General features: G+C 43.6%; 1 protein-coding gene across 2 annotated transcripts in view; it reads right to left on the reverse strand.

The window, feature by feature from the left end:
• LOC122816560 (cytochrome c oxidase subunit 6B1) overlaps window positions 1–25,876 on the reverse strand; it is a 58,596-nt gene extending 32,720 nt beyond the window's left edge. Inside the window, exon 1 of one of the 2 annotated variants that reach the window (XM_044089423.1) lies at window positions 25,599–25,876. The gene's annotated coding sequence lies outside the window, so the exon portion shown is untranslated. Of the gene's footprint in view, window positions 1–24,061; window positions 24,084–25,598 lie in introns of those variants that run through there. The other variant, XM_044089424.1, reaches the window with a different exon arrangement.
• Between the last annotated feature and the right edge of the window lie 338 nt (window positions 25,877–26,214).

The raw sequence follows: 26,214 nt of genomic DNA on the forward strand, positions 1-26,214 counted from the left end.
CTATTATATAGCCTGTTTACTGCAGGGGACCACCAAACTGGTTTCCTTCTCTTAGAGGAGGAGTCTTGGTTTTGCTAGGGATGGCACGATCCATGCATCCTTGTAGGTGCTCAGAGTGCATTTGTAAAGGTCTCTGATGCTTTTGCGGGTTTTTATTTAGAGCTAGAGTATGATTTTGTGTATTTATATGCATTTTTTGCCAGTGCTGCTTTAGTAGGTCTGTGTGTGGCTGGAGGTGTGGTGCAAGTGTTAACCTTCGCCTCTTGACTGTCTGTTCCAGTCTTGGGTGGAGACAGCTTAGCTTCCAGTTTGGCTGTATAATTGCATCTCTCGCATGTGTTAGCGTTTTGTGGTAGGAGAGGATTGTCTGTGTACATGAGGCAGTTATAACACTGCCTCAGGATACCCAGATTCACCAGCTGGACTGGAGAGTGCACCTGAAGTTGCCCTTTGGTCATGCCTGAATAGTAGGGTGAGCTGTTTAGTCACTTGGTTGGTGAGGGGTGAAGAGAGCCTTGCCCTGCTGGGCAATCAGTGTCCTGGTATTATTACTGCTTGATATTAGGTCTGAGCAAGTGCTGGGCTGCAAGATGCTTTTTGAGTGATTAGGTTGAGAATTAGACTAGTTTCAAGGGAAAAACTGAGGAAACAGTGGAGCCGGGAATAATTTAATCGTAACTAATCGGCACTGCCCGGTACTCAAAACCGTGCAAACACGGTTTTTATAGTAGTGAAATGAAAGAAATTAGCCCAAAATGGCCAATAAACTACTAACTTCTGGGCTGAAACCACTCCTCCAGGGACAGACAGGTTGCTCAAAGCTCCCCTCTCGCACAGGTGAGCAGAGAAACGTCCTTCTATCCAAGTAAGGTTATGGGCAACTCAAATTGGTATCACAGCCCTGTATTCAGCACTAGCCTGAAAACTGGACTATACTAGCTTAGAAAAGCAGGAAACTAGGAATTTTTTTTTTTTTTTTTTTTTAAAGATAAGGCAAAAACAGTAAGAAATACACTTTACTACAAACAATCAGAAAAGGCTATGGCACTTTAGTGTGTAGCCTACAACAGTTAAACAAAAAAACTTTTAAAAGTGCAGGCAGTCAAATAAGTACAATATGAGAAAAACAAAACCAAGCTTTTAAATCACAAACGCTGGAGGTACAGCAAGAAAGTACAGAAAACTGATACTTAAAAATCACTCCATCAGTTTAAGGCTCTCTCCTGTAACTAGCCTACTGGGTAACACTAAAGATGGGAAACGAGCACAGATGTGGTCTTTTAAAACCAGAAAGTTGAAAGATGGACAAACTGTCCAAATGGTCAATAACCTACAATTTCTGGGCCAAGAACCTCTCCCCTCATGGTAGACAGGCTACCTAGTGCTTACCACTCCCACTGATAAGCTAGAAGGCTTTCTTCCAACACAGAAAGGCTTGCAGGGCTCAGAAGCTTACTAACAGTCCTGGATACAGCAACTTGGACTACGCTAGTTACAGGAAAGGTGGGAAACAAGCGCAAGTGTGGCTTTTTAAGTTGGTCAAGAGAAGGTCAACACCTACACCACACCACATATAGCCCTCCAGAACACCCACTACACCACAGCTCTCACATAACACAAACCACACACCCACCTCTCAAATCTACCCAAGTAGCAGAGACCTCCAAATTAGAAATGCACTCTACCACAACACAGCACAAATCACAAGACCTAGCTCACCTACATAGTGTGCCTCTCAACCACAACACAGCACAAATCACAAGACCTAGCTCACCTACATAGTGTGCCTCTCAACCTAAGCCCCCAAGGCAAAACAGCTTGCCCAATACATTAATCATAGGCGACGCGATAGTGAGGCACACTGATGTCCCACTCACTAGGTTGACTAAGGACAAGGTAACAGTCAGCTGTCTGTTGGGTGCCTGGATCAGACACACTCGGGTCACTCAACACGTACAAGTATGACTCGCATTGCCCATGTGGGTGTTAATGACCAGAGACGTACCTCCCTGAACTACATGAACAGACACGGAGGAGCTCTTGGATTAGGTGGCCCAGGCAGGTATGACCCCTAGCCCTGTGTAGCATCCTGCCGTCACCCAGAATGATACCACAGTATAAGCAGAAAATTATTAACTTCAACTAGTTAAGTATCTAGTGTCATTCTAAGGGGATGCAGTATCTGTCTGCTTGGGATGACATAACTGACAGACCTCGATGCTTTACCAGAGATGGTCTGCATCTGTCACCCATAGGTTTCCAGATACATGCTAAGGCTCTTGCCACCCCTAGTGTCTTTTTTTAGGCAGTGTTCCAAAGACCAAAATTACCACCGTAACAGCTATAAAACACATGCAATCAAGAGGGTCATGCTGCTCAACGCTAGAAATCTAAATCTCAAGATGCATTCGCTCGAAGCGCTCAAACTGGAGAACAACGACATTTGTGCTGTAACTGAGACCTGGTTTAAAGCAGCAGAAAGCACCCCTGCATTACCAGGCTATAACTCATTCCACACTTTTCGGCCACAAAAAATGGACCGAAGCTCCAAAGATGGTGGTGTCTCCATATTCATAAAGGATATGCACACCTCCAGACTAGTAGCCCAGCATAATGCAGATATACTCAAGGTACAACAGCGGGTGAGACGGTGATTCAGGTTGTAGCCTGCTTTAGGTCCCCAAGCATGTCCCAAGACTCATTACACATTCCTAAGCACCCTGGAAACTATTAGGATCCAACCCAACACTCTCATACTGGGCGACTAACTACTCTTCCATCAAATGGGAAACACTCTCATGCACCAAACACTTGCCCAGCCCAACCCTTCCTAAAATTCAATAAATTCCAATGCGGTGGACCAGCTCATTCTTACCCCCACTAGAGGAAGCAACATCCTTGACTTGATTAACATGGGCAACCATTGCTCAACACCAATAGTCAATTCCACCCTGGTTAGATGAGACCATGAAAACCCACATCCTACCCACACCACCAGCAAAGGTAACCACCATGAAAAACTTCTCCAAAGCCAACGTTGGGCTCCTAAAAACAGGGGTGGCTAACCTCACGGCACTTATGCAAATGGAAAATAGGTGCATGACCTCCGAATCATACACCAATGCACTATACGAACATGTACATAAATGCATGGAATTAGCCATACCCAATAGAACCAAGACCCCCCCCCCCAAAAAAAAAAGCCAATCTGGTGGTCCTTGCCACTAAACTCTACAACAGAAGAAACGGTTGCAGAAAAAGGTGAAGTTCCAAGACTGGAAAAACTTCCTTTTAGTCTCAACAAAAAGTTGAGATCCCTCATCAAAACCTCTAAAGCTAGCTATGGAGGCAGAACTGAGGCAGACACTAAAAACAACCACAAAGCCTTCTATAGTTATATCAAGAATCTCCACAGCAATACCTAGATTTGCTCAGACATACTGGCCCCACAGATTCAGTGCCACCATACTGGCCCCACAGATTCAGTGCCACCATACTGGCCCCACAGATTCAGTGCCACCATACTGGCCCCACAGATTCAGTGCCACCATACTGGCCCCACAGATTCAGTGCCACCATACTGGCCCCACAGATTCAGTGCCACCATACTGGCCCCACAGATTCAGTGCCACCATACTGGCCCCACAGATTCAGTGCCACCATACTGGCCCCACAGATTCAGTGCCAACTTTATCCCTCTCACCCCCCTAAAGGACCAATCAACACAGAAAGAATGCCAGGCACCCAGTATTACTGCAGCACAGGTTAAAGTTGCATCGTCCAAGGCCAAGAATACAGCTTCCATGGGACCAGACAATATCCCTGGGTGTGTTCTACATGACTACAAAGTGAACTAGCACCACAAACTTTTGTGCTCTGTTCATTCACAGCCTCACCTCAGGCTTTCTCCCGAGAGAATAGCGCAATGCTACAGTCATTCCTCTCTATAAAATGGGGTGAGACTACAGACCCTGGGAATTATTGCCCCATTAGCCTGACGAGACAGATATGCAAAGGTTGTGGAGGGCATCAACGTGGACCCAATTAACAAGGATATAGGGAACCTCCAAACTGAATCCTACTCAATTTGGTTTTGTGAAGGGTATATCATGCCTGGTTGACTGAGTCAGTCACCAGAGCTGTGGACGAGGGCAAGGCAGTTCATACAGCCTACCTCGATCTGGCCAAGGCCTTCGATACCATTCCCCACACTCAGGCATGGATAGACTCACCAGACTAGGCATCAACCCCAATATCACTAGGTGGGTTGCAAATTGGCTCACAGACAGAACCCCCAGTGTGAAAGTAGCAGACTCCAAGTCAGACCGCCGACCAGTCACGAGTGGAGTCTCTCAGAATCGGTCCTGGGTCCTTCTGTTTGGCATCTACTTCTCAAAAGTCCAGGGCAACATGGAGGAACTCTGGCTGACCAAATTCGCCAATTGCAAGCTGGAAGCCATTATTAACTCCCCAGGTGATCTAGATATTCTACAGAAAGGACTCCCTGACACCAACGACTGGTGTCAGAACCATGACCGGAAGCTTGATGCCAAAAAATGCAGTCATTCCCTTTGGAAAAAACCCAGTTCCCACCAATTACCACACTGATGGTAGCCTACTGGACACTGAAGGAGTTGACAGCAACCTCTCCAACCACCACATTGCCACCGTGGTCAGAAAGTCCTGTGTGGCACATCTCATTACAAGGGGTTTGCATTCAGAAAAAAAAAAGGTGGGGGCATCTCTCTGCTTTTCCCTCATTAGACCAATCGTAGAGTATAATGCCCCATTTGGCATGTACCTCACTAAACACCTGCAACAGCTGGAAAGGCCACAAAAGTACCTTACGAAGAGGATCCTACGCCTTAAACACATGCCCTACATGGACAGACGCCAAAAACTCCATCTTTTCTCTGTTTCATATCTATTGAGAGGAGATTTCTGCTCAACTTACAAAGCTATGTCTGACCCAGCCCAGTTAGAAATGTTACACCTAAAGAAATCCCAATTCCTCTGCACCACACGCGCCAGGGACCTCAACCTCATTACCACAATCAACAGAATATGCTGGAGGGACAGGTTCATTTCACACAGACTGCCTATTCTCTGGAATAGACTTCCCATACATGTCAAACAGAGCACCTCACTGGCCCTTTTCAAGAGAAATCTCGAGTAGATGGGAAATAGAAAAGTTCACCCTGGAGATCACTCCAGTGGCTCTACTTTAGGAGATGCACCAGGAACTAACGGCGGCATGATGCCAGGACACTTCTATGAGCAAGGCTTGCAAAGGCTCCAGGGCGGTTGGCCTAGTACACACACACACAAACCTATGAATATGCAATCCCGGCAACACAGTTAAATTCTTAGCTCTAACATGTTGCAGTCCTTTTAACATGTCAAGTTCTGCAACAGCACAAAACCTGGGCTTAGGAACACTAAAGTTTCTAATGCACACTATGCAAATGACTCAGCAAAAATGCAACTGGGATATATAATTACAATAGTGTTCCCAAATGAACACATTTAAGCAAACAGCATCTTAAGATAGTTATAAATTAACAGCATGCACTTTCATCTTTGTCAACTTTAAACATTAAATGAAAAGGCAGAAATAAAATAGGCACCATCTCAGGACACAGCATAAAGAAAGTAAGGTGGGCAGGCAAAACTCAGATCCTTTACCCACATATATCATGACACCACAATGAACTTCTACACAATCATCACGGGGCCAAAAAAAATGAAAGTGAACAAGTTGAAACTACAGAAAAACTAACCAGAGAGGATTATAATGTACTTTCTCCAATCCATAACCAGCTTAGACAAACATGGTGCAATTCAAGGTTTACTTCTGAAGCTCTCTCTAGATGTCCATACTAAAAACATAAGCTGGTTATGACTAGAGAGATCAGATCATAATTTACAGTCATAGCACTTGAATATGTTTCAATGCACCGCAAGCAGTTTACGTGCAGTACCACCAAGTGAAAAAATGTAAAAAATGACCACTACCACACAGCACGGCCATTGCAACAGCAGCAAAAAGTACAAACTGCTTCACCACATTAAACATCAGAAATCTGTAGAGAACTGGATGAAGTATTTAATGGTTTAAACCTCTTTGCAGTTTCTTCTACTCTTCTGAGGCACCCACCAATAGTTAAAGATTTACTTTGGGGCTACAGCTTAGAAGCAGCAAAAGGCGTTTAAAATCAGAGACAAGCTTGTTAGTGTAACCTCAGCACTATCTGGGACTATAAATATTTAATGGTTTACTTGGTTCTGCAGAATTCAGACCTGTTCCTTAATACAAAAAATTAACAGCTCCAGTGTAAGTGCATCTTTCACTGTGCTTTGAGCACCAAGCCTCCTCTTATCAAACTCGGGCCCATTCATTAATGATGGAAATCCCCAGACCCACAAGAGCAAGGGAAACCTCCTTCCTATTTTAAGACCCCGACTCATGCTGTGAGAGGAATAAGCTACATACATCACTGCCAAGTCCCCCTGCTCCCCCCACTGCAAGTACAGACCACTGTTCATTTGTTAGTGAAGGATTTTGAATCATTAAGTGCCCTTTAAGGATGCCCAGTGTAACTTTACCCCACAGAAGAGTATAGCTACATACATTAAAAGGACAAATCCATCCTCACCCATCAGTATCAAGCACCAAGACTTACTCAAACTCTGGCTGTTTTGGCCACAGTCAGACTTCGTCCTTTTGCGACACTGGTTCATTGAATACTAGGCTAACTGCCCTGAAAGGCCATTTAAGCCTAGCCATTAACCTGAGGTCACAATCAAACTCTGCACCTCGTGTATATGAGGTAGCCACATTTATCATTATGTCAATGTTGAGAGAACAGTAAAGTTTTTGCAGGGCAAACCCTTTTGCGCCCACTTTTTGGCTGCTCCCGTTAGGGGTCGCCACAGCAGATCAACTGTTTCCATTTCTTCCCATCCTCTGAATCTTGCTCCGTCAAACCAACCACCTGCATGTCCTCTTTCACCACATCCATAAACCTTATCTTAGGCCTCCCCCTTTTCCTGTTACCTGGCAATTTCATCCTTAGCATCTTTTTCCCCAATATACTTTGCATCCCTCCTCAGCATATGTCCAAAACAATGTAATCTTGCCTCTCTGGCTTTGTCTCCACACCTTCCTGTCCATCCTAGTCACACCCAGTGCAAATCTTAACATCTTCAACTCTGCCACGTCAAGCTCAGACTCCTGCCTTTTTGTCAATGCCACCGTCTCCAACCCATACGTTCATAGGTTGATATTAGGCTATCTGCCCTAGGGCATTTATAAGCCTAGCCAGAGTGTGTTTGGCTTTCGCCAACCTTTTAGATTAGTTGACTGTGCCTCTGTATAGTAGGTCACAGAAGGTAGCCTTTAAGGTTAGTTTACTGTACCTCTGCCAAGCAGGGACACAGAAGAGATCCCAGGGGTAAACTTACTTACAATCTCCCATCCACTCAAGATTTCTCTTGAAGAGGGTCAGTGAGGGGCTCGGCCCAACATGGATTGGGATTTTGTTCCAGAGTGAGAGGAGCCTCTGGGATATGAATCTGTCCCTCCAGCATGTACTATTTATTTCTGTGCTGAGGTTCAAGTCCCTGGAGCATGTAGCTCTAAGGGATTTGGATTTCCTGAGATGAAGCATGTCCATTAATTCAGGGTTGGACATGGCTTTATACGTCAGACACAGATCGCCTCTGAGTAGGCGGTACGTAACAGAGTAGAGCTGGAGTTTCTTTAGCCGAACTGCATACGGCATCTGTTTGAGCCCCTTGATCCTCTTGGTGAGGTACTTTTGGGGTCTTTACAGTTGCTGCAGGTGTCTGTTAAGGTACATCCCAAATGGGGCACTGTATTCAATTATGGGCCCGATAAGTGACGAGTAGAGGGGCACAATGACCTCTCTTGATCTAGATGTGAATCCTTTCATAAGGTGGGCTATATAGAAGGTCTTTCTAACCACTTTGGCAACGTGATTGTCAAAAGAATTACTTCTTCTGTACTTAATGGATTACCACCCATGTGGTAATTTGTGGGCACTTTTTTTCCCCAAAGGGGATGACTATGCACTTTTTGACATTTAGCTTTAGGCCATGGCTCTGGCACCAGTTATCCATCTCTGAGAGACCCTTTTGGAGGATGCTCGTGTCAGCCGGAGAGTATTACGGCACCCAGTTTGCAGTCATCTGTGAACTTGGTCAGCCATAGTCCACCCATGTTAGCCTGTACCTCGGAGAAATATATACCGAACAAGAGAGGTCCCAGGACTGAGTCTTGTGGGACGCCACTTGTTAACTGGTTTAGAGTCTGACATGGCACCTGCTATTCTGACCATGTGGGTTCTATCCCCGAGCCAGTTTGCAACCCATCTTGTGACATAGGGGTTGATATTTAAGCTGGTGAGCTTATTTGATGCCCAAGTGGGGTATTGTGTCGAAGGCTTTTGCGAGGTCCAGGTAGGCTGTGTGGACTACCTTCCCTTCATCCATGGCTTTGGTAATGGTTTCAAAGAAGTCGACCAGGTTCAAGAGGCAACATCTGCCCTTGACAAAGCCGAATTGGGTAGGATCCAGTGTCTGGAGGCTCCCAATGCCTTTGTTTATGATTTCCATGATGATATGCTCCATAGCTTTGCAGACCAGGCTAGTCAGGCCTATAGGGCAATAGTTTCCGGGGTCTGTTGTGGCACTACCTTTGTGGAGTGGGACCATTGTTGCTGTACGCCATTCCTTTTAGTACATATTACATATGTAGTCAGGCTGAGATTGAACAGTGACTTTATATGAGGGTTTAGTTCTTCTTGGAGCTCGTGTAAGACGCAGCCCGGGACAGTCTGGTCCCATTGATGCGGTGTTTTTTTGCTTTGGAGAGGGCAGCTCTCACCTGTGCATCTGTGATCTCAGGAATGCTACACTCTGTTGGGATAGACATTTGCTCTTCTGGGGGGGGTTTGCACTGAACCTCTCTGCCAGGATGTTGGCAAGGTCTGTGGGTTCAGTGTATTTTTTGTCATTTTACACCAACTCAGAGCATATCTGGGAGTTGCCTCCCAGGTTTCTGACATAACTAAAGGAGGCCTTGTGATTATCTTTAGTGTCTTGTGCAATTCTTCTTTCAAAGCTGGCCTTGGATGATTTTGAGGGATCGTAGTTTCTTGCTAGTACTGATCAGAGACGCCTTCCCTTTTTTGGGATTTTGCTCCATCATGTAGTAGCTTTCTCCTTCTGTTGTATAGCTTATTTATGGCTGGGGTCCACCAGACAGGTCTCCTGCCTTTGGAGTGAGTCTTGGTCTTATTTGGGATAGCATGCTCCACGCATTCCTGTAGATGTCCATAGAATGCTTTTGTAAAAGATTCTGCATTTTGGGCCGTATTTTCCACTGGCCCAGGGGCTTTGAAGGATTCCACCTCGGTTTTGAGAAGTGTGAAGTTTGCTTTTGAGAAGTTCTTCACCGTGGTTTCCTTGGCTAGGGGTGGGGACAGAATATGGATGTCCAGTGAGATTAGTTTATGGTCTGATCTTACCAATGAGAGGTATACCTCTGGTGTGGAACAGAGACCCCATGTTGGTGATGACCAGATCCAATACGTTTTCCCCTCTTGTGGGAGTGGTGACCAGTTGTTCCATAGCATTTGAGTTTATAAATTCTAGGAACCGTTGGGCGAGGGTGTTTGGGCTTGAGTAGTTTTCCAAACCAATGTTTGGGTAGTTGAAGTCACCCAATATAATGGTTGTTTGGAGAGACCTTCATATTCTCCAGTGTTCTCAGGAAAGCCAAGTGAGGTTCCTGTGTTTGGGAGGGTGGTCTGTAGCAGGCTACAAACTGAAAGGCAGTTTTGCCCACTGTTAGTTGCACATGGATGGTCTCAGATGCTTCGTGCAGTGCCACTAACCTGAAGGTGTGGGTATCTGACAAATATGGATACTCCCCCTCCTTTTGTGGTTCGGTCCGAGTTTTGGGGCCAGAAAGCATGGTATGAAGTATAACCAGTTAGTGCTGGGATGCTCAGGAGCCTTGAACCAGGTTTCTATTACTGCATAGATACAGATATTCTCCATACTGAGGAGAGTCTCGAGTACGTGCATCTTGAGGTTTAGACTTCTGGCGTTGAGCAGCATTACCCTTTTTTTCTTTCTTTGTGCTGTCTATGGAGGTGGGTTTGTCTTTTGAGCCTTGCCTAAAAAAGGCACTATGGGGGAGGCAAGAGCCTTTGCCAGTATTCAAAAACCCAGGGGCGACAGGTGCAAGCCATCCCTAGCGAAGCAACGTGGCTTGTTGAGCATGTCATCCCAGGCTGACAGACACTGGATCCCCTTTGAATGACACCAATACTTTAGTCAATTGTTAAAATTGATCATTTTGTCTTTATACTGTGGCATTCTTGGCGAGGGAAAGATGCTACTCAAGGTCAGGGTCATACCGGCCTGGGCTACATGATCAAAGAGCTCCTCTATGTCTTCTTTCATGTAGTCCAGGGAGGTATGTCTCAGGTCATTCACACCAGCATGGACAATGACAGAGTCATATTTGTACTTGCTTTGGAGTGACCTGAGTGCTTGTGTTATGTGGTGGATCCTGACACTCAACAGGCAGCTTACATTGACCTTCTTGTTCAGACTGGTGAGTGGGACAAGTGTCTGACAGAGTCACCCATTATAAGTGTATTAGGTGGGTTGTTTAGCCTTAAGGGCTGTGACTGTGTGGCATACTGACTGTGAGCTATGTGGGTATTGTTTTGTGGTAGGGGTTGCTTGGATGTCTGCTTTGGAGGTCTCTGCTGCTTAGGCAGATTTTTATTTAGAGCCTCCGAGTATGTGTTCATGCGTTTGGTTTGCTGATGCGATAGGTCTATGTGAGAATGGACTTGTGGTGTGTGTCGTTACCTTCTCCTCTTGACAGGCTGTGCCAGTACTGGGTTGAGAGAGCTTAGCCTCTAGTTTGGCTATATAGCTGCATCTCTCTCATATATTCGAGCTTGTTGGGAGGAGGAGAAGGTGGTCTGTATATATAAGGCAGTTTAACTTTGCCTCAAGATGCCCAGATTCACCAGCTGGACTGAAGAGTAAACCCAAAACTGACCTTTGGACATGTCTGAATAATATAGGGAACTACTTAAGACTGATCAAAGCACTTGCTCCCTATTGGTTCTTTCTGAAAGAGTATAAGAGGATGTAGTGCTTAAGTTTGTGTTTACCTATGAGATTACTTATATGAGCAAGTGCAAGGCTTTAGAATGAAAATAGAGTGCTTATTTTGAGATTTAGAGCAGTTCTACGGAAAAAAGTTGAGCAGACTCGCCGGGAACAGTTTAAACCTGTCTAAGCAGCGCTGCCCAATGCTGCTCTGTGCGCAAGACCACGCAAAAAGAGAGTTGCAGGGTTTTGAGAGATCAAGAAGTTTGGAATCGACCCAAAATGGCCAATAAAACTACAGCTTCTAGGCAGTAACCACTTCTACAGGGACAGAGGCTGCTCAGTGTTAACCACTGCCACTGGTGAACACAGACTCTTTAGCCCAAGCAAGCACTGGCCTCCAAGAAACTTACAGTTCAGAACAGCAAATCTATAACTGAACTTTCTTAAATTTCAGAAAGTGGGGAAAAAAGCAAGATTTTTTTTTTGTTTTAGTTTAAAGGTAGCAGAGATACACAAGTAGCAAAATAGTCAGAACAGCGCAATAAATGACCCCACACGAGTGCTAGGCCAGAGCCAGGTAAAATGCAATTTTAAGAAAACTGATTTTAAATTAAGTGCAAAACAGGAAATGCAGTAAACAGGCTCTAGATGTGTTCTAAATACTGTTTCTAATACAGATATCAACTTTAGCAAGCTGGAAAACGCTGAAAAGTAGGTGGCAAAGCAGTAATTTTAAACAAAAAAAAAAATCAGAAGAAAATACAAGTGGCTCATTTCTTCTCTCTGCGTTTTCTCCCCTTGATATAACATAGCTGTCCTCACTACCCTCTTGTAGACCTTCCCTTTCACTCTTACTGGTACTAGTCCATCACAAATCACTCCTGACACTTCTCCACCCACTCCATCCTGCCTGCACTCTCTTCACCTCTCTTCCACATTCACCATTACTCTGAACTGTTTATCCCAAGTATTTAAACTCATATACCTTTGCCACCTCTACTCCCTGCATCCTCACCATTCCTCTATCCTCCCTCTCATTCACACACATTCTGTCTTAGTCCCGCTGACCTTCATTCCTCTTCTCTCTAGAGCACATCTCCACCTCTCCAGGGTCTCCTCCACCTGTTGCCTACTCTCACTACAGATCACAAGGTCTTCTGCAAACATAACCCACAGGGATTCCTGTCTGATCTAGTCTGTCAACCTGTCCATCACCACTGCAAATAAAGGGCTCAGAGCTGATCCTATGTAATCCCACCTCCACCTTACATGCATCAGTCACTCTCAACGCGGTCACACTACAAATATCAAAAACAGCTATTCTGGCACTGTGAAATCTTTGGTGGTGAAGAGAAATTTGTCTGGGACTACAAGTACTTACGCAGTCATAAGCAGCCTGGAAGAGCACTTTCTCCACTGTGTAAAAATGGAGTGATGCCAGCTATTATGTTGCAGTTGCCAAGCAGGAGGCAGAAGCATAAGCTATGCCAACATGATGAAACCCCATCATTACAGGGAGTGCCTTACACTCTTATCCATATTGTATGCCAGCAGAAGAAAGGGCAGTTTTGACAGATCTCCTTGGTGAATCATTCTGATTTATCGATAGGTGGGACAGTCATGTCCCAACAGCTAATTCTGGCCAGATTCAGGAAATTCAAGCAGCAGTACAAGAATCTGAGGATCGGTTTACTGGTAAGCCAGGATATACCCACCAGGTGGCTTCACAGTAAGCAGGACACCAATGGCTCATACAAGCCACTTATCATCCCAGAGTTTTACCTGTGGTGTACATGCCAAAGAGCACCACCAGACGCTTTTATTGGTTCTTGGCTTCTGCACTGAAATGAACACACCTGAAGCTGAAAGACATTTTGTAGGGTTTTGAACTTGTGGTAAGAGCACTGCTGTGCAACAGACAAGCCAAATGGATTAGAGACCCTTTAATACGCAAGACAAAGCATTAAGCTTTGCATGTTTTTTGGCAGTTGGAGTAGGTGTAAATCAGACCAACTCTGAGCCCATGGCTGTTCATACTGGTGGTGGACTACATAAGCAAACAGGTCAGAGGGAACAGAACCAAGTTTCTGTATGCTGATGATGTGGCATTAAAGGCAGACTGAGCAAGAACTTCAGCAAAGGATAGGTGAATGGAGTGCAAAACAGAAGGCACACAAGATGGAAAAAAAAAAAAAAAAAAAAAAAATCTTGTTTTCCCGCCTTACTGAACTAGAATAGTCCAGTCTTCAGAATTTGCTGATCTCTGGGCTTTGTCTAGGTTCCTGTGCAATTCCATATCCTTATTTGGATAAAAGGAAGCGTCTTTGTTCACCAATGGGAGTGGGGAGCACTGAGCGGCCTATTTGTCCCTAGAGGAGTGGTTCCAGCCAGAAACTTGTAGTCTATTGACCATTTTGGGTCAATTCCTAGCTCTTTTCAGCCCCCTGTAATAAAGCCCGCTTTAGCGCGCTTTTTCGCTTGTATTCAACTCAACTCCACGTGGTGTCCTGCAGAGTTATACAAGCAGCAGAGAGCAAAAGAGTGACTTTTTCCTGATTTAAGTATTTTTTTCTGGCTTTTTGATTATTTACTGCTTAGCGACTGCTTTTTCGCCTGTTCGTACAGCTCTGCATTCTATTTAAACTGTTTTTTGTGTTGATTAACTGCTTTGCACTTAAAGTTATTTGTTGCTTAATTTTACCTGTAGGCTAACACACTCAAGTGCGCTAGCCATTTAAAAGCATTTATAGCATTTACTGTCTGTTTTTCTTCTGTTTTCTGCAAAAAAGAAAAAAACAAAAATAAAAAAAAACGTGTTTTCCCGCCTTACTGAACTAGAATAGTCCAGTCTTCAGAGTTTGCTGATCTCTGGGCTTTGCCTTTGTTCCTGTGCTATTCCATATCCTTATTTGGATAAAAGGAAGCCTCTTTGTTTACCAGTGGGAGTGGGGAGCACTGAGCGGCCTGTTTGTCCCTAGAGGAGTGGTTCCAGCCAGAAACTTGTAGTCTATTGGCCATTTTGGGTCAATTCCTAGCTCTTTTCAGCCCCCTGCTATAAAGCCCGCTTTAGTGTGCTTTTGCGTGATTTAGCGCGGAGTTGCCCACAGAGCACCATCGGGCAGCACCAGTTAAACAAGATTAAACTATTTCTGGCTCCGTAAAGTCTGCTTTTCAATTTTTCCCTTAGAGAATAGACTGTTTAGATTGCAAGTAGAGAAGTTCTCTCTCAAAAGCTCAGCACTTGCTCCTAAAGCATTTTTATATAGGTAAAGCTCAGCACTTGCTCCTAAAGCGTTTTTATATAGGTAAAGTACTTGTATACTAAACAAAGTACTACATTAGCCTAGAATCCACTTGAGTACCCATTTCCCTATAGGTCCCTTCTGACTCAGTTACACAGCAAACTTTTTCACTTTTTCTAAAATGTTGAAGGGTCAGTTGCTAGCGTCCTCTCCTGTTCAGCTGGTGAATCTGGGCATCTTTGAGGCAATGTTACAATTGCCTCAGACAACCCACTCCTTCTCCCACAAAACACAAATACATGTGACAGATGCAACTATATAGCCAAACTGGAGGCTGAGCTCTCTCAACTCAGGACTGGCAAGACCAGACAGGAGGAGAAGGAAACCACGCACAAATCCAGTTTCACATAGAACTATCACAACTGCAAAACAAACACATAAACACACAAAGACATACTCGGAGGCACTGATCAAAAATCTACCAAAACTAGAGAGGCCTCCAAAGCAGACACCCAAGCAACTGCCACCTCAAGACATAAGACATGCAACACATAGTTCTCAAAGTCAGTGTGCTAAACAGTCACAGCCCTTAAGGCCAAACAATGCCAGACACACTTGTTATAGGTGACTCCATAGTCAGACACACTGACGTCCCACTCACCAGACTGAACAAGGAAAGGATCACAGTAAGCTGCCTGTCAGGTGCTAGAATCCGCCACATAACACAAGCACTCTGGTCACTCCACAGCAAGTACAAGTATGACTCAGTCATTGTCCATGCCGGTGTGAACGACCCGAGACGTACCTCCCTGGACTACATGGAGAGACAGAGGAGCTCTCAGATTATGTAGCCCAGGCCGGTATGACCCTGACCAGTATCCTACCCTCACCAAGAATGATGCCACAATACAGAGACAAAATGATCAGCTTTAATAATTGGCTTAATTACTGGTGTCATTCTAAGGGGATCCAATGTCTGTCTGCCTGGGATGACATGCTTGACAAGCCACACTGCTTCGCAAGGGACGGCTTGCACCTGTCACCCCTGGGCTTCCGGATATTGGCAAAGGCTCTTGCCACCCCCATAGTGCCTTTTTTAGGCAAGGCTCAAATGATAAACCTACCACCCTAGAAAACAAAAATGGAGAAAAACTAAGGGTAATACTGCTCAATGCCAGAAGTCTAAACCTCAAGATGCACGCCCTCTAAGCCCTCCTCAGTATGGAGAACATTGATGTCTGTGCTGTGACTGAAACCTGGTTCAAGGCTCCTGAGAGCACACCAGCACTATCAGGTTATACCTCATATCATGCGTTCTGGCCCCAAAATCCGGACCGAACCACAAAAGGAGGGGGAGTATCCATATTCATAAAGGATACCCACACCTCCAAGTTAGTGGCAACGCACGAAGCATCTGAGACCATCCAGGTGCAATTAACCATAGGTAAAACTGCCCTACAGTTTGTAACATGCTACAGACCACCTTCTCAAACCCAGGAAACCCACACAGCCTTCCTGAAGACACTGGAGAGTATGAATGTCTCTCCAAACACCATCATATTGGGTGACTTCAACTACCCAAACAGACTGGGAACATTACTCAAGCCCCAACACCCTAGCCCAAAGGTTCCTTGAGTTCAAATGCTATGGAACAACTAGTCACCATTCCCACAAGAGGAGAAAATATACTAGACCTGATCATCACAAACATGGGGACAAAATGCTCCACACCGGAAGTATATCCCTCATTGGTGAGATCAGACCATAAATTAATCTCACTGGAGATCCACATCCCGCCCCCACCCCCAGCAAAAAAGACCACAGTGAAGAACTTCTCAAAAGCAAACTTCACACTTCTTAAGACTGGAGTGGTATCCTTCAAGGCCCCCGAGCCAGTGGAAACCACAACCCACGCTGCTGAAACCCTTACAAATGCCTTCTACGAGCACCTCCAGGAATGTATGGATCAAGCAATCCGTAATAAAATCAAGACCCTTTCCACCAAAGGTAGGTGCCCGGTCTGGTGGACTCCAGCCATAAACAAACTCTACAACAAGAGGAGAAAGCTACTACATGACAGAGCAAAATCCCTAAATGGGAAGGCATCTCTGATCAATACTAGCAAAAAACTACGATCACTCATAAAATCATCCAAGGCCAACTTTGAGAGAAAAATCGCTAATGACACAAAAGACAATCATAAAGCCTTCTTTAGCCATGTTATAAACCTGGGTGGAAACTCCCAGATATGCTCAGAATTAGTCCAAAATGATAAAAAAAAAAAAAAAAAAAAAAAAAAAAAATCACTGAACCCACAGACATTGCCAACATACTGGCAGACAGGTTCAGTGCAAATTTCTCCCCTCCCTACCCCCCAAAAGGAGAAATATCTATCCCACCAGAGTCTAGCCTCCCAAACATCTCAGATGCCCAGGTGAGAGCTGCTCTCTCTAAAGCAAAAAACACAGCATTAATGGGACCGGACGTGTCCCCGGCTGTGTGCTACATGAACTCAATGAGGAACTAAACCCACACTAAGCCTGCTGTTTAATCTTAGCCTTACTACAGGATACGTACCCAAAGAATGGTGTACGGCAACTGTGGTCCCACTCCACAAAGGCGGTGCTTCTACGGACCCTGGAAATTACCGCCCCATAAGCTTGACGAGCCTTGCCTGCAAAGCTATGGAGAGGATCATAATGGAACTCATAAATAAAGACATTGGGGACCTACAGACACTGGATCCTACCCAATTTGGCTTTGTCAAGGGCAGATCCTGCCTCTTGAACTTGGTCGACTTTTTCGAAACAGTCACTAAGGCCACTGATGAGGGTAAGGCAGTTCACACAGCCTACCTTGACCTAGCAAAAGCGTTAGACACAATACCCCACTCGGGCATCATAGAAAAGCTCACCAGCTTAGATGTAAACCCATATGTCACAAGATGGGTTGCAAACTGGCACAAGGACAGAACACACAGGGTTAGAGTTGCTGGTGCCATGTCAGACTCTAAGCCGGTGACGAGCGGTGTCCCACAGGGCTCAGTCCTGGGCCCCCTCTTGTTCGGCATTTATTTTTCTGAAGTGCAGGCAAACATAGGGGGATTGTGGCTGACAAAATTTGCAGATGACTGCAAACTGGACACCATAATTGACACTCCATCAGACACAGACATCCTCCAGAAAGGTCTCAGAAATGGATAACTGGTGCCAGAGCCATGGCCTTAAGCTAAATGCCAAAAAATGTATAGTCATACCCTTTGGGAAAAACAAGGTAACCCCCAATTACCACATAGGTGGTAATCCATTAAACACGGAAGAAGTTATCAGGGACCCATTGCCAAAGTGGTTAGGAAGACCTTCTACATTGCCCACCTGATCATGAAGGGATTCACATCCAGATCAGGAGAGGTCATTGTACCCCTGTACTCTTCACTTATCAGACCAATGATTAAGTACAACGCCCCATTCGGAATGTACCTTACCAGACACCTGCAGCAGCTGGAAAGACCCCAAAAGTTCCTCACCAAAAGGATAAAGGGGCTCAAACATATGTCATACGATGCCCGACTGAAGAAACTCCAGCTCTATTCAGTCGCATACCGTCTGCTCAGAGGTGATCTGTGCCTGACATACAAGGCCATGTCCAACCCGGAATTAATGGACATGCTCCACCTCAAAAAATCCAAATCCACCAGAACCACGAGAGCAAGAGACTTAAACCTCAACACGGATATAAGTAGGACGTGCTGGAGGGACAGATTCATCACCCAGAGACTCCCTACACTATGGAACAGAATCCCAGTCCATGTGAGGCAGAGCCCCTCACTGACTCTGTTCAACAGAAATCTTGACGAGTGGATGGGAGATCGTAGGTTTACCCCGGGAATCATCTCTGTATCACTGCTGGACAGAGGCACAGCAAACTAATGGGTATAGTATTCTCATCCTAAGGGGTGGTGAAAGCCACACACACTCTGGCTAGGCTTATAAATGCCCTAGGGCAGATGAACAGTGGTAACTGCACCAAATTGGGGAAATCAAAAGCATGAACAGTGGTAACTGCACCAAATTGGGGAAATCAAAAGCAGTTAAAAATGGAGATAGAAGGGAAGACAGCCTTCTAACAGCTTCGGGTACCTGTGAAGAGTGGTTGAAAAGGGAAGTTTGAATGAAGAGGAGGAGATCAAAGCTAGAATCAGATATCTGGCAGAGTGTCCGGTGTAGTGTATGAAAGAAGAAATGCCAAAGAAACTGAAAATTAAGGTGTACAAAACAGTGGTGTTCCCAGTACTAATGTATGGTTCAGAAACCTGGGCAGTAAAGGAAAAGCAAATGAGGAAGCTAAAGATGATGCAGATGAAGTGCCTGAAGTGCCTGAGACAGGTGATAGGATGCACACTGTGGTGAGGACAAAAGCAGAAGACAAAGTTGCTCCAACTGCAGAAAAGATCAAAGAACAGATTATGGTGGCTCAGTCATATGTGCAAAAAAAAAGGGCAGAAGACAATCCGGTGAGGATAATTTTGGAGACACAGGAAAAAGGAGGAGGAAATGAGGGTGCTCAGCAAAGTGGATGGATTGCGAGAAGATCTGCAACAGTCAGGCAAGAGTGTCGAAGAAAGCAGGAGGGTATCATTGAATCTAGAGAGATGGTAAAAGTTGACAACACCCTGACCCCATGTAGAAAAATGGGAAAAAGGAGTTGATGAATATGGACCATGCATAGCTGAACTACCCTACACAAGACCACCCAGGAATACCAAACAAAGTATACTTCCTCAATCATCTAGGAGAGACTATGCCACAGAAACAGGTTCTAAAAGCTATACGGGTTAAGCAATTTACCACTTCATCTCACAAATAGAATAAATTTAAGAAACATGCCAGCCTCACTACGGCACTTTACTAGCGTGTACTTTTACAAGTTCTCAAACACATCTGTTATTCAATGAAACAAAAGCAGACTTGTCGAAACTAAAAATCAGATCACACACGCTGACTTTTGTTTCAGTGTAAAATCACAGTGCAGTGGGGAAAATGTAAATTGCCCCTTCCCGTACTGCAATCTCAAAGTTGGTACATTTAGCAGGGATGTGAAGGGCAAAGGGTGCTTTCAACCCCTGCAAAGAGGAGGTTACATTACTTTTTTACCCAAGTAATTGAGCTTGGGAGTTCTAGTTCTATGTTCCTTTTTCAATGAAGCAACACACCCATATGCTCATGCATCATACGTTTGACTGCAGTGTATTTTATGCATACCTTGTCTTTCTTCTTTCAAATGTACTAGGACTGGATCTTCAATCTTACCCTATCTGCACTGAATTTTACCATGTATGCATTCTGTACAACATGCTGTTGATTAGCAAGACCCTAATGCATTTGCTGTTCTTTGAAATTGGATCACGGATGAAAAGTCAAAAGACCAGCTCACTAAACTGTGGCTAAGTGTGGCACATTTCCCATACAAAACTTAACTGTGCATTACACCAGAAATGTCAAGTTACAAAAGGTTGGTGCTGAAAAAACATTGAGAACAGTAAGTGAACAGAATTCCTTTGCTCAGAATATTATTCTATGTATTTTTTGTTGAAGGCACAATTAAAATGAAGACAGAAGACAATACACCAGGGCAGCAGTCACACGGCAGGCCAACAGCATGTTAATTGCACTTCATTGCTGCATATCTACTTGCCCTCTCACCATCAAAAATCTAGAAGATGTAGTTGTCTACTAAAAATTATCATAATTAGCATAATCTAAAAACTGAACTAAAAATAAATCAGACAAGTTTCCATGGGGAGCAAGTAGCAGAGTAATGCCCTGTGATACTGAAACTGGTCACCAATTTGGTGAGCCTCCTAGAACTTTGTTAGGAAATGAATGCCCATTCAAATGTTACAAGATACAGTAACCTTTAAACTCTGTACATTTGCAAAAAAGTAATTAAGGGAGCCGTCTTGGCATGTAGGTATTGGCTACTGGCATCAGGGCATAGCACATTTGTTGAAGTACTGTGCAGCAACTGACTACCCTTAACAATGACTTGTAGCAAGCACTTAAATTCTTACACAGCAGTGCGACTTCCTCCAACCAGTGAAAAGTAACACGAGAGAAGCAGACTATGGAAGCAAGTTACATCTGCAGACTATAAAGCAGACCATAAATCTGGAGCCAACACTCTGTACAGCAAAGATCTTGCTCCCACCACTGAACAGCATTCTTTGAACTCTATAAATGAAGTGTTCAGCAAGCAAGGTAGCTAGGTAAAAAAAGACAACTGCATTCAGCTGGACACACTCTTGTTGCTCTCACCTTAAAAACATACGGTACTATTCTTTAGTTTGTCTAGTGTAAATCTCCCATGTAACATTTCCATACCTAGTAACCATTTGTCTGCCTTGTATATTTCTGATGCATCCAGGTACTGTACTGTATATTTGAATGCATCAACTTGCAACATGCCAGTGCATCATTTTTAGAGCCATGAAAGACTCAACCCTATTTAAGCTATTTCTTTGCCACAAAGGACTTAAATCTACACCAAACAAACAAGACTCACTGGGCAGATGGAACGGTTCCTAAATAAAATATTCCTAGCTTATGGAATAAGTTATCACTGCAGGTCAAAGTACTACTTGGTTAACCAAGTCTTCTTGACTGGATGGGTAGACAAATTTACACCAAGGTTAACATGTACAGTTCTGCTCGATTTAGAAGGCGAGCACTAACAGTTTGAAAAAAGACTGGCAATTTTTGCGTTTAAATGTGCACGTTCTTGTGACTGCTTGCTTACTATGTTCCTGGCTGATCTAAGTAAATGGCCTATTGACCAGCTCATATTTACTTCAGGCCAAGACCCAAAATTTAGTGCTAACTGCATTTCCCTAGACCAAGCTAGAAAATTCTCATGCCTGGCTTCCTCTCAACTTAAATCTGGACAGCTTAATGATCACACCCAACAAGATCACAAGGTTCATCCTTGTACACATACCACTAGCTTCCCCATCAGCTAAACTAACCTTGTCCTTTGCAAAAAAAAAAAAAAAAAAGCTGCCCAACTCATTTTTTTTATAACTTTGCAAGCCAACAGCTCATAGAAATAGTATTACAGAAACAAACTATAAAGGTACAAAGAACCAAACTTATTTAGCGTAATAAAACTTAAATTGCCACTTTCGTGAAACAACTTCAGAACAAAATTAAAAAAAAAAAAAAAAAAAAAAAAAAAATCAGACCATTTTATATTAAATTCCAACCAATAAGTTTTACAAAAGCGGGAATTAAAAGTTATTACACTGAATCAGTTTGGTCCTTTGTACCTTATAGCTTTTTTTTTTTGTAGCATGCAAAATTGCTTTATACTCTACCACCTGCCAAATTTGTCAAAACATACCTTTCCTCTCTACTTCCCCCACTTACTAAAGTCAAAAAATACTACAGGCTATTCACTTGCTAACAAATACAGTTAACCATGGAATAAATTTATATATTTTTTTTCTAGACAAAATTTGTTAATGAGGTAAACCCACTGGGCACAAGTTTCCCTTTTCAGGGGTGAACCAGGCACAATATCCAGTTAAGTAACTTGCTCAAAGGTACACAGTAGATGCATGAAAGTGGGAGTCAAATCATGTACCCTCAGCTACAGGAAGTAGCTGGTTAACACCTTAGAGTTTTAATAACTGTTAAAGGACTTCACAACTATTCTACTTTTACTTATTTAAAACCTGGAGCACTGACAGTGACAAATTTCAGTCTCAGCCCGGTTTAGAAAGAAAATTAAAACCAGTGAGACACTGCAACAGTACAATGAAAATATTCTTTCGGCTGCTCCCGTTAAGAGTCACCACAGATGATCAAATGTTTCCATTTCTTCCTGTTCTCTGCATCTTGCTCTGTCACACCAACCACCTGCATGTCCTCTCTCACCACATCCATAAACCTTATCTTAGGCCTTCCTCTTTTCCTGTTACCTGGCAGCTTTATCCTTAGCATCTTTTTCCCCAATATACTCTGCATCCCTCCTCAGCACATGTCCAAACCAACGTAATCTTGCCTCTGGCTTTGTCTCCAAACCTTCCAACGTGGGCTGACCCTCTAATATACTTATTCCTAATCCTTTCCATCCTCGTCACACCCAGTGCAAATCTTAACATCTTCAACTCTGCCACATCAAGCTCTGACTCCTGCCTTTTGTTAATGCCACCGTCTCAAACCCATATAACATAGCTGGTCTAACTACCCTCTTGTAGGCCTTCCCTTTCACTCTTACTGGTACTAGTAAGTCACAAATCACTCCTGACACTTCTCCACCCACTCCATCCTGCCTGTACTCACCTCTCTTCCACACTCACCATTACTCTGAACTGTTGATCCCAAGTATTTAAACTCATCCACCTCTACTCCCTGCATCCTCACCATTCCTCTATCCTCCCTCTCATTCACACACACATATTCTGTCTTAGTCCTGTTGACCTTCAGTCCTCTTCTCTCTAGAGCACATCGCCACGTCTCCAGGGTCTCCTCCACCCGTTCCCTACTCTCACTACAGATTACAATGTCATCTGCAATCATAGTCCACAGGGACTCCTGTCTGATCTTGTCTGTCAACCTGACCATCACCATAGTACAATGAAAATTTTTTGAGTCCTTCGGCTTTCGGTTAGGGGTCGCCACAGCGGAACTCCGGTCCGCTAATAATTGGTAGTTGAATTTTATGTGCCGAGTTACCAGCCCTGATGCACAACCTTCAACGAAGATACGCCCATTCACGCATGTCTCCACGCAGGAGATGCTCTAGCTGAGAATCTAACCTGACAGCGTCTTACTGTGAGGTGACAACGCTACTGCACCACCACACAGCCTGTAAAAAAAAAAATTCACCTAATTAAAAAAATAAATACTTACATGTACAAAATTCAAAATAAATCACATGCAGAAATGGTGGGATTTACAGTTGTGTTGCCCAAGTGGGAATGATTAGAGTTAAGGGCAACAAAGAATGTTAGAGGCTGCGAGTAATTGGAAAGAGAGCTCAGCACATCCTTTCTACTTAACCTAACATAATACCTTAGTTGAACAGCTTGTCTAGAACTCCTAATCGCCTCACTTCAAATGCTCTCTGTACTTCACTAAACAATCTACGCAACTTTGTTGCGTACCATACTATCCATACAGCGATACGGCACCTCGTTCCCCGGGCATCCAACGAAAACGCGGATGACAATCATCCGAGAAACGAGCGAAACACAAAACTACCCTCCGAAGCATGTTACTTCACTGCACAATACTTCAAGGTTACACATAAAACCTTTACTCCCACCAAGCTCCATGTCCTTCTCTGACCTACATTTCTATGCTGCTGCTCTTCTCCAATCAAATATACAAAACACAAAGCGCACAACTTCACGTGAGTTGTGGTCTCACTCACAACTGCACACATTTACTACACGAAAAAATCCATACCCACATAGGACTCTAACAAACTGAACTATCACATTCCGGTTTGAAAAATAAAGTTTCAAAGCCTACATTATAAACACAACAAAATGTATGGTAACCATAAAATGTACACATTTCAAAGTGATACAAGCTTCCCAGCTTAAAAACGGTAGCTACGCGTAGTGACTAAATTATACAAGCAACTGCACGTACCTTATGGACTACTTTGCATCACAGATTGCAACGCACCAAGGACCAACTCATTTCTGCCCTTTACTGCGATACTTCTTGGGAGTGGTAATCTTCGTTGGTTACAATTCCTGTCACTAGCAAGGTAACCATCAGCTACACCAACTACACCTCCCACAGTTCGTGCACGCTCAAGGTCACGTACAGCATGGGCGCACTACACTGACGGAGTGCTTTCATTCTTTCACCACTGCAGTACCAGTCTCACTACACCAGCAGGAATGTATCCCATAAGTTACTGGTGGTACTTTCACACAGCCAAAAAGGCGTTGCACAAACGTCCTCTAACAAAGCGTAAGCAGCTCTGAACATTATCGATAAATTTCATACCTCTCGGCATAGCTCTCAACCACCTTCCATCTCTAAAATGAACACCAGCCCTTAATGTGGAAGAGATGGGCAAAAAGTGGAATACATACTAATGGCTTACTAACAACTTCAAATAGGAAGATCACAAGATGGTTAAAATATGCTTTTACTTATAAAGAAGAACTTTACAATGGATTTCCCTAAATTCCTAACTCTGAATGCGTGACAGAGCCTTTCAATATGGAACTTTGAGGAACGTCAACTTTTTAAAACCCCAAATGAGGTACGTTCCTCGTAATGAGGTACACTTGAGAGGCATGCCTCTCGGCCCAAGAAATCTGGACAGCAAACAGGGAAACAAAGGACCAAATACAGACACGGATTTTAAACATTGCTCTTATAAAAGAAAGTTGCTAGAACAACGTTTTCATTAGCATGTATTTTCTGAAATATGAGTTTCAGACTTGATAGGTCATTACTAAATTCAATCCCAGTGATTTCATAGAACACTACACAGAGTTATACCCCAACCATATTAGCCAAGACTGGATATTCTGCAAAAAAAAAAAAAAAAAAAAAAAAAAAAAAAATGGACAGAATGTCGGGACATTCATTACGGCTCGCACATTTGTGGTAATGAAGGACTCTACACGCTGTAGACAAATGACTTATCCAGAACTACCAATTTAAAATCACACTGTCCCCTTGTCTGTTTTACAAAGTGTTAACATAATCGTACAGACTTAAAGGAGCCAAAAAAGCACAAATGTAGGAGTGACCTATAACAAATAGGATTCATTTTTTTGCACCACCATTCACACGACCTTAACATACAAGCACTGTATGATAGCCAGAGGTGGAGATGAATTTCAAAAGTTGTTCAGGTAACTGACTTACTAATTTTTCGACGAGCCTTTGGTATCCCACATCTGTCCCCATAAAATCATAATGCTGTCTACAGATCTGAGAAACTGAACATTTTCTAACTAGGGCTCCTAAGTAGTGACACTCGGGCACTGAGTAACCTACGCTTAGGCCCTATTACAGACTGCACTGCAAGATCTCCAGGTGTTGCACGTTAGATATTTAAGAACATAAGTGTGGCTAAACAAATCTTCAATGCCTCATACTGCTACGATCTGGCTAAAACAAAAAAAAAAAACGATCTTAATTAAGACAAAATTATACAAACCTAACAGGACACTTCCTTCTTTCTCAATGTCACTTGCGATTGCGTGACCTGCACGAGCTGAAGAGCTCCCTCTACTGTTCGTAGTCTTTATAACATTGGGCGGTCTCACTACGTTAGTCTTGTTCCGGTTCTTCAACTTTTTTTCTTCTTGTACCCGTAGCTCGAGTGTAACATTCTGTCTCCTTAGTGTGAAGCATTAGCCGCTTATTAATCTCTTCAACTGGGAAGTTAATGTACTTATGAAAAGTAATCTTGACGAATTAGTGTGATTTTGTGTTATCTGGCATGGACATCAGTTAAAAAAATGAAAGTCCTATAGCTCCTTTCAATGCGGAAGAGCGAGTACATTTAATAGTCAAAATGAAAACAAAGAGTTAAAAAGGTCACGCTGAAAAAACACTCAGAAAAAAATAAATTAAAACTCCAGCCAAGCTGTAACTTCCAATAAGTGACTTCCCAAAACCTCCTGTAACAGAGGCACATGGGATATATGCAAATGACCCGTATGAACATCAGGTGTTTCAGCTATATGGCGATTCTGATTGCCCAATTGAATCACGCTTGAGAGATGCATACATACTGTTATTTACTGTTGACATAATCTTTCAACCTATTA

This window comes from Protopterus annectens, chromosome 12.part0, assembly GCF_019279795.1.
Source record: "Protopterus annectens isolate FY-2018-M chromosome 12.part0, PAN1.0, whole genome shotgun sequence".
NCBI lineage: Eukaryota > Metazoa > Chordata > Ceratodontiformes > Protopteridae > Protopterus > Protopterus annectens.